The sequence below is a fragment of the Salvia miltiorrhiza genome, chromosome 7, assembly GCF_028751815.1.
Source record: "Salvia miltiorrhiza cultivar Shanhuang (shh) chromosome 7, IMPLAD_Smil_shh, whole genome shotgun sequence".
Classification (NCBI taxonomy): Eukaryota; Viridiplantae; Streptophyta; class Magnoliopsida; order Lamiales; family Lamiaceae; genus Salvia; species Salvia miltiorrhiza.
Window position 1 is genome coordinate 60,127,658 of NC_080393.1, and position 10,078 is coordinate 60,137,735.

General features: G+C 40.7%; 1 long non-coding RNA gene across 1 annotated transcript; it reads left to right on the forward strand.

Annotated features, from left to right (window-relative positions):
• The first annotated feature begins 171 nt into the window (after nucleotides 1-171).
• Nucleotides 172-6,801, forward strand: LOC130995291 (uncharacterized). Its single transcript, XR_009092109.1, has 6 exons — nucleotides 172-204; nucleotides 5,523-5,610; nucleotides 6,128-6,178; nucleotides 6,283-6,354; nucleotides 6,445-6,562; nucleotides 6,640-6,801. It is a non-coding gene; the product is annotated as an uncharacterized LOC130995291 (long non-coding RNA).
• The last annotated feature ends 3,277 nt before the right edge of the window (nucleotides 6,802-10,078 follow it).

The following is a 10,078-nucleotide window of genomic DNA, read 5'->3' on the forward strand; positions in this document are numbered from 1 at the left end:
TATTTTTTCTATTTTAATTCTTTTCTATAAAGTAATTAATTTCGATTCATGAAAAAAATACTCAATATGGATGTTAAATTAAAGATTATGAAAAGATATTTAATTTGATGTAAAAATTATAAAAAAATAATTTTAAAATGAATAAGTTATGATCATTTGAAGTGTCAAAATTTAAAGTTGATGACAATGTTGATCTGCAACTTGGTAAATTCTGGAAATATTACTTAGAAAGTTGCAACTTAGCTTAAATTTCCTATGCTCGGTAAGGATATCATATTTGCCGTTCTATTTGTTGGGAAAAGTGGTGAATAAATATTCACGAGTGTCCAAAAATGACACTTGCACAGCGGAACCAGGATAATTCTTTTCCCTCTTGCTGGATTACAAAATGGGATCCAAACCAAGAAAAGTATTTGGTGCAAAATATAAGAAAATATGAGACAAGAATTTTTACGTGGAAAACCCAAATTGGGAAAAACCACGAGACCGTAGTCTAGAAATCTTCCACTATGTATATAGTAGGCTTACAAAAAATTCTCCCTACACAAAATAGGGGAAACACAAATCTCAAGTTTAATAACTTGGAAAACACAAGAGGACTGAGCTACTATTTTAAGAGAGATGAAAAATCCTATAATTTTTCCTCACAATTTTCTTCTCTCAAAATGCACTCACCAAACTCTCTCTTGTTTTGCCTCACTTTTCTCTCGCACTCTGCACTTCTACATTTGCCGAATACATAGCTCTATTTATAGGAAAGTTGAGCTGTTGTTTGTTGAAGTTTGCTGCTTTGCTCTTCCAATTTGGTGGGCTGCAGCAAATTGTTGAAGAAGACTGCAAATGTCAAAAGTTGATTCACATTTGTCAAAAGTGGGGTCCACATGATGTGGAAAGCTCAACAATTCTCCCCCTCCACGTCATGTGGAGATTCAACTAGACCTGCTTCACGTTTGCAGATCTCAAACTTATCTCGGGGTAAGGACTTGGTAAACATATCTGCACCATTCTCATCGGTGTGGATCTTCTCGAGCTGCATTAGTTTTCTTTCAAGTACATCTCGAATCCAGTGATATCTCACATCAATATGTTTCGTTCTTGAGTGAAAACTCGAATTCTTACTCAAGTGAATTGCGCTTTGACTGTCGCAGTAAAGCACATACTTCTCTTGCTTCAAGCCCAACTCTTGTAGAAACTTCTTCAACCACAACACCTCTTTGCAAGCTTCCGTCACAGCAATGTACTCAGCTTCCGTTGTGGATAATGCCACGCATTTTTGAAGTTTCGATTGCCACGAGATAGCTCCCCTTGCAAGTCTCATCAGGTATCCAGATGTGGATTTCCTGGAATCTATGTCACCAGCCATGTCTGCATCCACATATCCTTCAAGTAGAATATGGTTATCACCAAACTTCAGACAAAGTTTAGAAGTACCTCTCAAGTACCGAAATATCCATTTCACTGCTGTCCAATGCTCTTTTCCTGGGTTTGAGAGAAATCGACTTACCACACCAACTGCGTGAGCGACGTCAGGTCTAGTGCATATCATAGCATACATTAGACTCCCCACCGCAGAAGCATATGGAATCTTTTGCAGTTCTTTCTTTTCTGTCTCACTTGTCGGGCATTGTGCTGAGCTTAGCTTCATATGACCCGCAAGTGGAGTGGCGACTGGCTTCGACTTGCTCATTCTAAATCTTTCAAGAACTTTCTCAATATATTGTTCTTGAGATAACCAGAGCTTCTTGCTCTTCCTGTCCCTGAAGATCTTCATTCCAAGGATCTGCTTAGCTGCGCCTAAGTCTTTCATCGCAAAAGACTTGCTTAGCTCTTTCTTCAGCTTATCAATTTTGCTGGCATCATGGCCTACAATTAGCATGTCGTCAACGTAGACTGACAATATGATAAAATCACCTCCTGTGAACTTCTTGAAGAAAACACAGTGATCTGAGGTGGTCTTGTTGTAGCCATGGGTTGACATGAAGGACTCAAACTTCATGTACCATAGTCTGGGAGCTTGTTTCAGGCCGTACAAGCTCTTCTTCAACCTGCATACAAGGTTCTCTTTTCCTTTGACTTTGAAACCTTCAGGCTGGTCCATGTAGATTTCTTTGTCTAAATCTCCATGTAGAAATGCAGTCTTCACATCAAGTTGCTCGATCTCCAGGTCCAAACTGGCAGCAATCGCGAGCACCACTCTGATTGAAGACATCTTCACCACTGGTGAGAAAATCTCTTCAAAATCAACACCCTTTTTCTGACTGAAACCCTTCACAACCAGTCTCGCCTTGTACCTTGGTTGTGAGCTATTCTCCTCAGCCTTTAATCTGTAGACCCACTTGTTTTTCAGCGATCTCTTGCCGGCTGGCAACTTCACTAAGTCATAGGTGTGATTTTCAACTAAGGAGTTCATCTCCTCCTTCATGGCTTCTAACCACTTCTCCTTTTGGTCATGCGCCATGGCTTCTACAAAACTCTGTGGCTCTCCTCCATCAGTGAGCATTACATACTCATGTGGGCTATATCTGGTAGAAGGTTGTCTTTCTCTGGTAGACCTTCTGACTGGAGGGACATCATCTTGTACAGGTGGAGTCTGATCGTCACCTGCTTCATCATCAACCGGATCACCATGCTCCGATTGGGTATCTCCCCCGTAATTCTGGAGTGTCGGTGAAGGAACTGGATCTAAGTTGACAGGAACTTCTGAATTAGATTCAGGCTTTTCCTTCGCATCATCAGGAACTTGATCTTCAAGGAATACAACATCCCTGCTTCTGATGACTTTCCTGTTAACTGGGTCCCATAATCTATAACCAAACTCTTCATGAGCGTATCCCAAGAAGATACATGGTTTGGTTTTATCATCAAGCTTGGATCTCTCATCTTTTGGAATGTGAACAAAAGCCCTGCAGCCAAACACTCTCAAGTGTTTGTAAGACACGTCTTTCCCGGACCAAACTCTATCTGGAATGTCACCACCCAGAGGAGTTGATGGAGAAAGGTTGATCAAGTCAACTGCGGTCCTCATAGCTTCACCCCAAAAGGATTTTGGCAGTTTGGAGTGCGACAGCATGCATTTGATTCTCTCACAAATTGTTCTGTTCATCCTTTCTGCCACGCCATTGTGTTGAGGGGTCTTTGGGACGCTTTTCTCAAGCTTGATACCATGGTTCCTGCAGTGTTGCTCAAACGGGCCTTGGTACTCACCGCCGTTGTCTGCACGAACACACTTCAGTTTCCTTCCCGTTTGTCTCTCGACTTTTGCTTGAAAATTCTTAAAGACCTCCAACGTTTGGTCTTTGGTTTTCAAAGCAAAACACCAGACTTTCCTCGAAAAATCGTCAATGAAAGTGACGAAATATAGTGCGCCACCAAGAGTTCTGTCTTTCATGTAGCACAAATCTGTGTGCACCAAATCAAGAGGTTGAGCTCTTCTTGAGGGAGAGAAGCTCTTGAATGCAACTCTGTGTTGTTTTCCGGCCAAACAATCAACACAGGTTTCCAAGTGCATTCCTTTAACCTCAGGGATGAGGCTTCTTCTAGCCAAGATCTCCAGACCTTTCTGGCTCAGATGCCCTAGCCTCTTATGCCATATCTCAATGGAGGAATTTTTGACGACTGCATTCACCTCTCCATTGGACAACGTTGCATGCATCATGTAGAGAGAATTTTGCTTTCTACCCTTTGCTGCAATTAGAGAGCCTTTGATTAGCTTCCATTTTCCTCCGCCGAAATGGTTGATGTAACCATCATCGTCGAGCTTGCCAGTGGAAATAATATTGAGTCTGATATCAGGAACATGTCGGACATCTTTTAAGATAAGCTTACATCCAGTGTCAGTAAGCAGGACAATGTCTCCTATACCAGCAACTTCTGTCACACCATGATTGGCCATTCTGACTTTGCCAAAGCTGCCACCGGTGTAGGATGCAAACATATCACGATGTGGTGAAATGTGATATGATGCACCCGAATCAACGATCCAGTCTGTTTGTTGGCATGACGAACTCACAAGAGCATCATCGCAAACTACGACAACATCGCCATCAGTTGCAACTGCTGTTGTGTCTTTCTCAGCATTTTCATTATTTCCACGCGCTTGATCTCTTTTCTTCTTTCTGCAGTCTCTCTCATAGTGGTTTGGACCACCGCAATAATGGCATTTGAAGTCTTTTCTGGGTTTAGACTTCCCCCTGGATTTATCTCTCGAGTATTGAGAGCCTTTACTTTTACTTCTCCCTCGATCTCCGTTTTCAGCAATCATCGCCTTTGTCTCAGAAGAACGTTCTTGATCTTTTCTTCTGGATTCTTCATTAAGAAGACAATCTTTGACCATCTGCAAGGTCAGTGCTCCACCTGGAGCCGAGTTGCTGATTGACACTACAAGAGTGTCCCAACTGTCCGGCAACGAACTAAGTAGCAATAAAGCTACGACTTCATCATCAAGAGAAATCTTCATGTTGGTGGATTGGTTGATAAGACCCTGGTATGCATTGAGGTGCTCCGTCATGTTGGCACCCTCCGCATATCGCAAGCGAACGATTTTTCTGATGATGGAAGCTTTGTTTAAAGCATTTTTCCTTTCAAACATAGCTTCCATTTTCTTCCAAAGAACGTCAGCTTTTTCCTCATTAGCAAAATGATGAAAAATACTGTGTTCAATGAAGCGCCGGACGTAACCAACTGTTTTTCTGTGCATGATGACCCATTCATCATCACTCATATCCTTTGGTTTGGCATCATCTCCATGTAAGGGCAAATAGAGATCCTTACAATAGAGAAGATCCAACATGCTTGGCTTCCAAATTGAGTAATTTGATCCGTTCAATTTGAACATACCACCAAGCGACGACGATTCCTCCATTTTTAATCCGCCTCAGAACCAAGGTGGCTCTGATACCACTTGTTGGGAAAAGTGGTGAATAAATATTCACGAGTGTCCAAAAATGACACTTGCACAGCGGAACCAGGATAATTCTTTTCCCTCTTGCTGGATTACAAAATGGGATCCAAACCAAGAAAAGTATTTGGTGCAAAATATAAGAAAATATGAGACAAGAATTTTTACGTGGAAAACCCAAATTGGGAAAAACCACGAGACCGTAGTCTAGAAATCTTCCACTATGTATATAGTAGGCTTACAAAAAATTCTCCCTACACAAAATAGGGGAAACACAAATCTCAAGTTTAATAACTTGGAAAACACAAGAGGACTGAGCTACTATTTTAAGAGAGATGAAAAATCCTATAATTTTTCCTCACAATTTTCTTCTCTCAAAATGCACTCACCAAACTCTCTCTTGTTTTGCCTCACTTTTCTCTCGCACTCTGCACTTCTACATTTGCCGAATACATAGCTCTATTTATAGGAAAGTTGAGCTGTTGTTTGTTGAAGTTTGCTGCTTTGCTCTTCCAATTTGGTGGGCTGCAGCAAATTGTTGAAGAAGACTGCAAATGTCAAAAGTTGATTCACATTTGTCAAAAGTGGGGTCCACATGATGTGGAAAGCTCAACACTATTGGCAGATGATTTGATTCAACTTATACAAAGCCGCCATGGTCAGGATAGTGCTTATATTGGTTGCATGAAGTCTGGGGAAGTAGTAGCTGAAGAGTAATTCATTTCTCTTAATTTGATTCTATTTGAGTTGTTATGTGCAATCTATATTTCAGACGAGGCTCTTGCTCATGCTGGTTTATCTAATGATCCAATTGTGTGCATTATAAGTCTATATTAGCGAATCTTAGTCATTTCTGGGGGGCGCTTATTTGGTATTATTGATAACGATTGAGCATTTTTATCCTTAAGATTATGATTTCTCCAATTCCACCATTTGAATGGGATATGAATCAAGCAAAACTAGTTCAATGGTAGAAATTATTAAGGGCCTTGAAGTATCCCAAAGTTTCAATTCATCTTAGTAAACAAGGGATTAGCCTTACTATTTTTGTCTATCTAGGCTTATCCTCAAAAGGAAATGTCACCTCAGTGTATGGACCAATCTGTATGTGTCTTATTTACTGTATTATTATAATTATGTTTTATCAATAAATTTTAGTTTCTTATTTAAAAGAAAGAACATGAAATGCAAATCACCTTTCTAAACTGGAAAACATTGTTCAATTTTCAGGGGAATGCAATGGTATGAGCCTGAATGGTGGAAATTTGGTGATCAGAAATCGTAAGTAAAGCACTATGATATCATGAGTAGCAGATATTCTTTGAAAGGCTATTTCTGAATATCAGTTCCAAATTGTCGGTAGATGATCTGAGCTTATGTTTCAGGTATTTCCGTCATGCAGCTGGTTCTATCTTCATACTCTCAAAAAATTTAGCTAAGTACATACATATCAATAGGTAAGCTTATCATAGCATGCATTGAACTTAAACTACGAGTTGATGTGAAAAAGTAGATATGACAATCTCATCCACTTCCATTCCACGCAGTGCATCCTTGAAGGTTTATGCTCACGAGGATGTATCCGTGGGGTCATGGATGATGCGTCTTCGCGCAACGTAACCTATATAGATGACAGCCGTATGTGCTGTAGTTACTCAAGCCAAGGTAGGTATGCATTGATAATATAATACTACATGGCTATGCTCACTCTTATTGGTATGTCTCAAATGGTAGCTCTGCAGACAAGATCTGCTCGTTGGCTTGAAGTTACAGTGAGACGAGCCTTTGCAGCAGCGCTACTGTTGGGATACATTTTGTGCAGAGAAACAGAGGAACTCATGGATCTTTAGTTAGTACCATTCTTATTTTTTGTTAGCTGCCGCAGCTGCCAAGAATGTCGGTTTTTATACTGTGAATGGGGGTGCCTACACAAATATGCAAAGTCGAAGGTCTCACATGCAATTTGATTAAATGCATGCATGCAGCTGTTGTGTACGTTCAGTTGGATCCGTTATGATTCAGTTGAGAGCAGCATCTGTGCAGCGTAGCAGATTTTTCCCTTTTGTCATATTTGATGTGTATTTCTTTCCTCTTCACATATTCCAGTAGATAGAGTGAGAGCACGTTGTGTGCATGACTTGAGAGGAAAGAAAAGGAGAGTTACAAAAGAAGAGAGTTAGGGCTTGAAGCTTGGTTGTTGCTTCTTTGATTGATTCTCGTTTTTGTACTTGTATTCTTGATCTCGAGTTGAATAATATACATCGCCGTTAACCCTCCGTGATGTAAGCCGTAAGGCTGAACCACGTAATTCTCCGTGTCTACTTTTCTTGGTTTCATTCTTGTGTGTTGATCGCGTTTGTCTTTGAGGATCGAGAAGCTGCGATTGCATCTTGTTCCTAACAAAGTGGCGCCGTCTGTGGGAATCGATTTTGCGATCGGTGCGAAGAATTGAAAGATGGCGACGGCGAAGTTCGAGGCGGAGAAGTTTACCGGAAAAAATGATTTTGGGCTTTGGCGATTAAAGATGAAGGCCATGCTGATCCAGCAAGGCCTCTTTGAAGCACTCAGTGGAGATGAAGGATTACCTGATGATATGAAAAAGGCAGATCGCATAAATCTGATGCAGAGAGCACACAGTGCTCTGATTCTTTGCTTGGGCGATAAGGTGTTGAGGGAGGTGTCCAAGGAGACAACCGCTGCCGGCGTTTGGAAGAAACTTCAAGATACATATATGCAGAAATCTCTCACCAATCGCCTATATATCAAGCAAAAGTTGTATTCATTCAAGGTCTCAGACACAAAGAGCCTTGAAGATCAAATGGAGGTTTTCAACAAGATTTTGGATGATCTTGAAAACATCGATGTTAAATTGGATGATGAAGATAAGGCAATCATCCTTTTGAATTCATTGCCCAAGTCTTTTGAGAATTTTAAGGATGCCATGTTGTTTGGCAGGGAGAAATCAATTTCTTTGGAGGAGGTTGAATCGGCTCTTAGAACTAAAGAGCTACAGAGATGCAACTCATCAAAAGCTGAAGGTTCCACTGCAGAGAGTCTATCAGTGAAATCGAAATACTCAAAGCAAAAGGGCAAGAAATCTGAAGGAGATTCCAAGAAATCATCACAGGAAAAGGGCAAGGATGGAGCTGAAAAGGAGACAAGGACTTGTCACTACTGCAAGAAACCTGGTCATCTGAAGAAGAATTGTTTCTCATGGAAGAAGAAACAATCAACTCAGGGACAGAAAACAGATGAAGCAGCTGTTGTAGAGCAGGAGCAACCAGCAGAGGTGCTAAATATCATGAGCTGTGGAGTTTCAAATGAGTGGATTTTGGATTCAGGCTGTAGTTTCCACATGACTCCACACAAGAGCTGGTTCATGCATATGCAAGAAGGTGACCATGGGCAAGTGCTATTGGGGAATGATCATTCTTGCACAGTGAAAGGGATTGGAGATATCAAAGTTAAGCTCAATGATGGATCAGTCAAAATTCTCTCCCAAGTAAGGTACATCCCAGAACTTAAGAGAAATTTAATATCTCTTGGAATCTTGGAGTCAAAAGGCTGTCACTTCATATCAAAAGATGGAGTTATACTTGTTAAAAGAGAAGAGAAAATTATCCTGAAAGGAATCAGGAAGCACAGCCTATATTACCTTGATGGATACACTGTTATAGGAAATTGTGAGGCTAATAGTGCAGATAACTCGAGGCTGTGGCACATGAGATTGGGTCATGTAGGGGAGAAGGGAATGAATGAGATGCTGAAACAAGGAATAATTGATAATCCCTCCAGTTTCAAAGCGAAAGAGTGTGAAGAATGCATCATGAGTAAAAGCAAGAAGCATCCATTTGGGAAGGGCAAGCATATCTCAAAGGCTCCTCTTGATTATGTGTATTCTGACTTATGGGGTCCTGCAAGAACAACCAGCAAGGGAGATGGAAAGTTTTTTATGAGTATAATGGATGATTATACAAGAAAACTATGGATCTACATACTAAAAAGCAAGGATGAGGCATTTCAAAGGTTTAGAGATTGGTGGAGTGAAGTAGTAAATGAGAAAGGAACTGGGGTCAAGTATTTGAGAACAGATAATGGTCTAGAGTTCTTGTCAAAAGAATTTCAAGTTTTTTGTGCTGAAAAGGGTATCAAAAGGCACAGAACCGTTCCAGGAAATCCACAGCAAAACGGTGTGGTGGAAAGGATGAATAGGACAATATTGGAAAGAGTGAGATGTATGCTTTTGAGTTCTGGAATGCCAAAGCATTTTTGGGCAGAGGCTATGGATACTGCATGCTATCTCATCAATAAATGTCCATCATCAGCTATAAACTTTAAATCCCCAGATGAACTTTGGAATGGACATCCACCAAACTGCTCATTCTTAAAGCCTTTTGGCTGCAGAGCTTACTGTCATGTTAAGCAAGATAAACTTGAACCCAGGGCTTTGAGATGTGTATTCCTTGGGTATCCTAAGGGAGTGAAGGGCTTCAGATTATGGTGTACAGAACCAGGGATGAACAAGCTGATAATTAGCAGAGATGTTACATTCAAGGAGGAGGTTATGCCTTATCTTGAAGCAAAAGATGCTGATCAGAATTCAGAAAGGAATATTTCAGATAATGCTATATTTGAGGTGGAGTTACTGCATGAGAAGAAATACTCAGACAATCAACCACCAGAAAGTACTGATGATCAGCATGATGATGGAGAACCAGATCTGTCTGATTACATGTTGGCAAGAGATAGGCAAAGAAGAGTCATCCATCCTCCTACAAGATATGGAGATGCTGATCTTCTAGCCTATGCTCTAAATGTAGCAGAAGAGGTGGAGTATCAAGAGCCTAGCAGTTATTCAGAAGCTATGAAGAGCAAGGAGAAAGATAAGTGGCTGGCAGCTATGCAGGAAGAGATTAAATCACTCCTCAAGAATAGTACTTGGGTTCTGGTGAAAAGGCCTAAGTCTCAGAAACTGGTGAGCTGTAAGTGGATTTTCAAGAGGAAAATCGAGATTGTATCTAATAAGGAATATGTTAGATACAAGGCAAGGCTGGTTGCTAGAGGTTTTACACAGAGGGAAGGAGTGGATTTTAATGAGGTGTTCAGTCCAGTGGTCAAGCACTGTTCAATCAGAATCTTGCTAGCATTAGTAAATCACTACAACCTTGAGCTCCATCAGTT